Source organism: Aulonocara stuartgranti (assembly GCF_965226115.1).
Source record: "Aulonocara stuartgranti genome assembly, chromosome: 20".
In the NCBI taxonomy this organism is placed as follows: Eukaryota; Metazoa; Chordata; class Actinopteri; order Cichliformes; family Cichlidae; genus Aulonocara; species Aulonocara stuartgranti.
The window spans coordinates 35,331,606-35,338,499 of record NC_138956.1 but is presented as its reverse complement, the minus strand read 5'-3'; positions in this window follow the sequence as shown (position 1 = coordinate 35,338,499).

The window sequence follows — 6,894 nt, the reverse complement described above, 5'->3', positions numbered from 1 at the left end:
TTGAATTTCCATTGCAGTTGCTTGTGGTTTGATCTGCATTATAGCTCATTTGCCTTCAACCAAACTCATGGGAACCACACCAGCACCTTACCAGTACTTGACACATTTGTCATTTCTGCTAAATCCATCAAAGTGACTCACTCATTATGTAGGTCAGAGATATATCAATGTTTTGTTTTTTTTAAATGGGCCATCCGAATTAAAAAAAAGAAAAAAGAAAGAAAAAAGAAAAGAATAAAGCAGTGTGGAAACAGTGTGGACCATTTATGTAGAAACACCAACATGATTTTCAGGATCAAGTGAAGATTTGTTCTTTTATGTAGATGAATTAAAATGGGTTGAACAAGAGTTTAAACATGTTTTTTAATTGAATAACTAATTTTACCTGCTTTTATTTATTAAATAATTTATTTATTACCTGCTAAGTATTTATTAAAAGTCATAATTCACTTTAAGCAATAAGAAAAGGCAGAATATTATGCAATAGATTTTTATGTCTATCAGCTAGAGATGATTTCAATAATTTTACCCATTATGAAATATGTAAAATAGTAAGTAATCAAAGCTTTGAACTAAAGCAAAGTAAAATACTGGCCTCCAAATACAGTACAGCCATCCAGAGTACAAGTTAAAAGTAGAACAACACAGAGATGCTTAAAATACAAACATATTCATTTTGCACAGGAAAGTACTCAAGTAATAGTATTAAATTACATCTGAACACTCGGCCTATCACCACTGGAGGAGACAGTGATGTTGGTCACTACAAACTTCCCCTCCCAGTTTGTAAATGATACCAGCATTACTAAACTGTTTACTGGCCATGTTCAGACACTGATGACTTTTGACTAGTCTGTAGTGCAGTGCAACCACGAGACAGGAAGCATGTACTGTACCGCTCTCTGTCACCAACTGTGTCCCACATACTGTGATGAAGACACTGACACCACTTACTAGCAGGTTAAACTGTTTATGTGAATGTGAGGTTATCTTTATTATAACATTTCATTAGTAATATTATCATACTACACTTTATGTTAATATTACTATGGTTTATGAAAGCACTTAAGCTATTCACGTGCTTGTCTTCCTCTTGAGCTGGCGTCTTCTGCAGTGATGATGGTTACTGTTGTGAGCTGTGTTGGGACTAACGCGTTATTAAGTAACGCGTTACAGTAACTACGTTATTATTGTGGTAACGAGCACAGTAACTAGTTATTATGCCAAAATCAGGAACGCGTTAGTCGTTACTGGGATTTAGATAGGCTCGTTATTCGTTGCTTCGTGTGGTGGCTATCGTGGAGCTTCCACAGATTCAGTAACATTAGCAAGTGGTGGAGGCCAGCAGGTGGATGAGGGAAAGGGGAGGCAGGAGGAGAGACCCGAAGCGGCCGCCGGTCCGAGTGTCAGGTGAACTGAACTTCAGGTAAGAAGTTATGACCTGCAGTCTATCTGGGTCAGATATAAACCAAGTTTAGGTGGAGTTTATTTTCGTTATGCTGACTTTTCTTTACTAGCTAGCATGACGGAGTTTCTATACAGCTGGGTGGGTGCTATGTTACTGATGTTAAACTTTATTTTGTTCATAAGGTTAATTATTAGAGTTTCCAACCGTCCCCTAAAAAACTGAGTCGTCTCGTATTCAGAGAAAATATTTTCGTTTCATATTGAGGTGAAAAGGAACACAGTTTGTCCCGGACTTCAGCTACAATGAAAAAGACACAAAGCTGGATTTATTCTGCATCTTTGCTGCACAGCTGCCTCTTCTTCTCTCATCCTCTCCCCTCCCTCTCCCGTTTCTACTTCAATCATGAAAACTGATCAATGATCAGCTGATCGGCTTTTCTCTCTTGTTTGTTTATCGCCCAGTGGATGTCGCACTAAACAACAGCAGCACGTTTAAGCATGATCAGCTGTTGTTAGAATTTATTTAATATTAACTTCTAGTATCAGCTGATGTTTGCTGGAGCCACAGCTGTAAAGCTGCTGGTCATGATATGGTTTGGATATGTGGTGAGAGGGAAACATGAAGATGAAACCAGGAGATGTCCTTACTGGATCATCAGAGCTGTGATGGAGAAACAGGTTTACCTTTTAGGTGACATGAATGAGTTGAAGTTATGAACTGTTTCTGAGAGACAAATAACACCAGGATCCTTTTCTGTGTAGCTGACAGCTGGTAACTGTGCAGGGACGGGTCTAGCAAAGTGTTGCCAGGGGGGCAGGTAGGACATTAACAGGGAGAGGGGGGCACAAAGAAATACTTTTCTTTCTTATTCTCATTTAAAATGTCTCACTTTTAATAAATAATTATCTGAATCTTACAACAAACGATTGATAGATTGATGCATATATACCATCAGAACAGTGCACATCACTGTCACAACAGTGTTTGTTTTCATTCAAAAGCTTTATGATTTTTCCTATAATGGCGGGACGGTCTCTAGTCAAAATGCCCGGGCCGATTTATTTATTTTTTTGTCCCAGTCCAGCCCTGTAAGCAGCTCATCTGCAGTCTGGTGTTACCTACATCTTCCTATTCAGACGGCAGAATTTCTGAGTTCTGAGTACAATCAAAGCACCACGACTGCAGTTTTTGTGTTGGATGTAAAAAGTGCACATGACGCTGTGACGTAGGCTAGAATCATGGCAGCAGTAAATGACGGTCCAGGCGTGGGATTTCTCTCGTGGAAATATGCACATTATCTTTTCCTTTCTATTGGTAGGTGGCACAGTGCACTGTGGCAAGTAAGCAAGCTAGAAGACTGGAAAAGTTATGGAAGCAACACATTAACAAGAGAAGTCTGAGTAAAACCAAAGTTACTTTCCCTAGTAACTAGTTACTTTGAAAGTAACGAGTAACTTGAAGTAACTGAGTTACTTTTGATGGAAGTAACTGGTAATGTAACTAAGTTACTAATTTAAAGTAACTTACCCAACAGTGGTTGTGAGTCCACTGCCTAACCACATGAAACCAAAGAAGGAGAGTTAACTGAAAGCAAAACAAAGTAGTACTTTCTTACACTCATTTCAGCTGAATCCTCTGCTCCCACAGGAAGTATGCAGTGTCCTCATTCTGACAACCGCATACATTAAAATCACTGAAGACAATTTAAATGAACGACGAATTCATTTTATGTTATAATGTTTATAAATAAAATTGAAAAATTTAATTAAATTTTGAATTAATTTTCATCAAAATGAGACATTTTCAATTTTTTAAAGAAAAAGAAATACTGAAACTGAACAATCACTTTTATGTATGAACAATACAATTTTTGTTTTAATCTTATTTTTATTAAATACTAGGGTTGGGAATTTAATGCGTTAATTGCGATTAATTAATTTGAAAAAATTTAATTGCACTTTGCATTCCAAGCAAAGGGGAACTTTTGTCAATGCAAGATTTCCTGGTATACTGATTACACTGATGCACACATCAGAGCTACAAAGAATCAGGAGAAAGCATGTTGCTTGAACTGATCTGAGGCAAATTTCATTTCAAAAGACTACCTGACCAAAGCCTTGATAAAAGCGTGGTTTTGTGCAAATTGTGCAAAATGGAGCTTGCATACAACCGAAGCACTTCAACCTTACAGTACCATCTAAATGCAAAACACGTTGCAGCATTCCACAATTTGGGATTGAAACAGAGATCTTGGTAGGGAGGCGAAACTGTCTAACAACTATGCCCCCGAAGGCCGCTGTTAAGGTTCAAATATTGAGGAAGGAGAGTACAAACAACCATGGTCCAGAAGATCTTGGTCAAACAATTGATTTTAATGAATACACGCGTGGGAAGACCATTCTGTACGCAGACAGCACTTGATCTTCGACTTAATCAAAGCATACACAGATTTTTATAGCATCAGGGTTTAAATTAACGACGCCCCTTCATATGTCACAGACAGAATATATACACACGTCAAATCAAAACCACAATGACTTTTAACACAGTTTAAAGGAACGTTGTCTTCGTCTCTGATTTTTGCAGATGATGTGGTTCTGTTGGCTGCATCGGGTGAGGGCCTCCAGCTCGCACTGGAACGGTTCGCAGCCGAGTGTGAAGCAGCGGGAATGAGGATCAGCACCTCCAAATCTGAGGCCATGGTTCTCAGCCGGAAAAGGGTGGAGTGCCCACTCCGGGTCGGGGATGAGTTCCTGCCCCAAGTGGAGGAGTTCAAGTATCTCGGGGTCTTGTTCGCGAGTGATGGGAGAAGGGAGCCGGAGATTGACAGACGGATTGGGGCTGCAGCTGCAGTAATGCGGACGCTGCACCGGTCCGTCGTGGTGAAGAGGGAGCTGAGTGTAAAAGCGAAGCTCTCAATTTACCGGTCGATCTACGTCCCTACCCTCACCTATGGCCACGAGCTGTGGGTAGTGACCGAAAGACCGAGATCGCGGATACAAGTGGCAGAAATGAGCTTCCTCCGAAGGGTGGCTGGCCTCTCCCTTAGAGATAGGGTGAGAAGTTCGGCCAACCGGGAGGGGCTCAGAGTAGAGCAGCTGCTGCTCCACATCGAAAGGAGCCAGCTGAGGTGGTTCGGGCATCTGACAAGGATGCCCCCTGGGCGCCTCCTGGGTGAGGTGTTCCAGGCATGTCCCACCGGGAGGAGGCCCCGGGGCAGACCCAGGACACGCTGGAGAGATTATATCTCTCGGCTGGCCTGGGAACGCCTTGGTGTTCCCCCGGATAAGCTTGAGGAGGTGGCTGGGGAGAGGGAGGTCTGGGCCTCTTTGCTTAGGCTGCTGCCCCCGCGACCCGGCCCCGGACAAAGCGGATGAAGATGGATGGATGGATGGATGGATGGATGGATGGATGGATGGATGGATGGATGGATGGATGGATGGATGTCTTCGTCTCGTCTGGAACACGAGCCCCACATCCTGCCAGACGCTGTTCCTCTTTCCAGAGACAAACATGACCAACCTCTCACCTATAAATGAGTCTACTAATGTGTGTGTGTGTATGTGTTGACCCTACATGCTCTCTCATCTCACCCGTTGCACTTCTGACCTTTTACCAGACCAGAGGCTCATCCTTATGTGTAATAACCTAACTGAAACTACATGTACTATGTTGAATAAATGTTTTAATCAAGAACCTCTACTAAAAGCTTAGTAAAAGAATATAAAAGTATAACAGACAATTTGAATAAGCTTTGTAATTCAAATAGCCTCGTCTAACCTGCTACTCAGAATAACTTAGACTCTGCTTTCAGTTCTACAAACTCTCTGCAACTTCCTGTCAACTCCTGCCTGCAACTTAGTCTTTCTGAAAGACACACTGTTTAAACCTCTGAATACAATATCAATGCTGCAGATTATATTATTAATACAATGGTAATGATGATGATTATTTAACAATAGCAGTAAAATAATTTCCCTGCTCCACACCGCTAAGGGGCTAACGGTAGAGGATGACAGCTATGTCAGTGTTTGCACGCTAAAAGCTATGCTGGAACAGCAACGTGAGGATCTGACTCATCAACAGCAAGATAGCTTCAAGCCATTTGTCAAATTCAAATCATAGATAGAACTAACAAGAGGTTGGACAGCATTCTGAAGGAATGATGGTGCTGTTGATGAGCTGCAAACTGAAGAGAAGCGTGTGAAAAGCAAACTGAACGAGTTTGAATCAGCGGTCAGCAGCATGCACGAGAAAAACAAAGAGTTAACAACCAAGATGGATTGTTTAGAAAATCAGTTGAGGAGGATGGATGGAGGACGTAGCGGAGGATTAATAGAAGAAAAAGCAGAAACTTGGGAAACATCGGAGGATAAAGTCCGACACTTGCAGAAGAAGAAGCTGGGCCTGGCCAGTGACAGCACTGAAATTGAACGCGCTCACAGAGTCGGTCCATACAAGTAGAATGGACGAGCTGGCAGACTGTGGACAGATGTAAAAAGAGACAATTAATCCTCTCATTCGAAAGAAAGCTTTACAGTCTTTACATCAATGAAGATGTTTCAGAGTCCATCAGGAAGAAGAGAAAATTACTGTTACCACAGCTGAGAGTGGCCAGAGGCAGAGGTGATATTGCCGTCCTTAAATATGATAAATTAATTGTCAAACCGTCAGACGTCAGTAATTTTGTCATTTGTAGCTTTTATGATTGTCTGTTTGTAAATGGCCGACTCTATACTTCTATATACTATACTACTCCCAGATTCTCCAGAACAGATTTTTCAGTAGCTCATGTTAATATTTCTGAGACACATTTAGAAGCTGCCTTTGAGAATAATGAATCTGAAATGAATGGTAAGTTGTATAGGAAAGACCGAAACAGATTTGAAGGAGCCGTAGCCCCTTATATTAAAGTGTCTTGCAAGGGGAGAGTGAAAAGAGGTTTATACCAGCCTTGAGGCCCTGCTGCAGGTACAGTGTAAAGATGCCACCACAAAGGAGCCAAAGACAAGGAGCCTCATCCTCTCTGATTCAGATGAGGAAGCCCTGTATAACTGAGCCCTGAGCTTGTGCAGAGCAGAATCCACCATCAGCTAGACGACTGCCTGCTGCAGTGAGGGTCCAGGTGAGCAGGGACCCACCCACAGCTGTCTGTACTGGCCCGCAAGTATTTGATTAGTCCCACCACTTCTGTCCCATGTGAGTGACTGTTCTCACTTGGAGGTCACATAGTAACAAAAAATGTACTTAAAGTACTTAAAATAACACTTAATTTTTAAGTCTGCCCAGTTTTGTCCAGGGATATTATTTTTGTTTCCCTGTTTTGAATCGGAATGTAGTTTAAATGTTGTTTTTTTCCATAAATTAAAAGAGCTTGAGTTTACAATATTCATGTCCGTGTCTATTATTTGATTCTGCGCCCACTAAAATCCTTTTAAAGTAAATAAAAAACCCTTCTGACAGTTTCAGCTGAAAATAGTTTGACT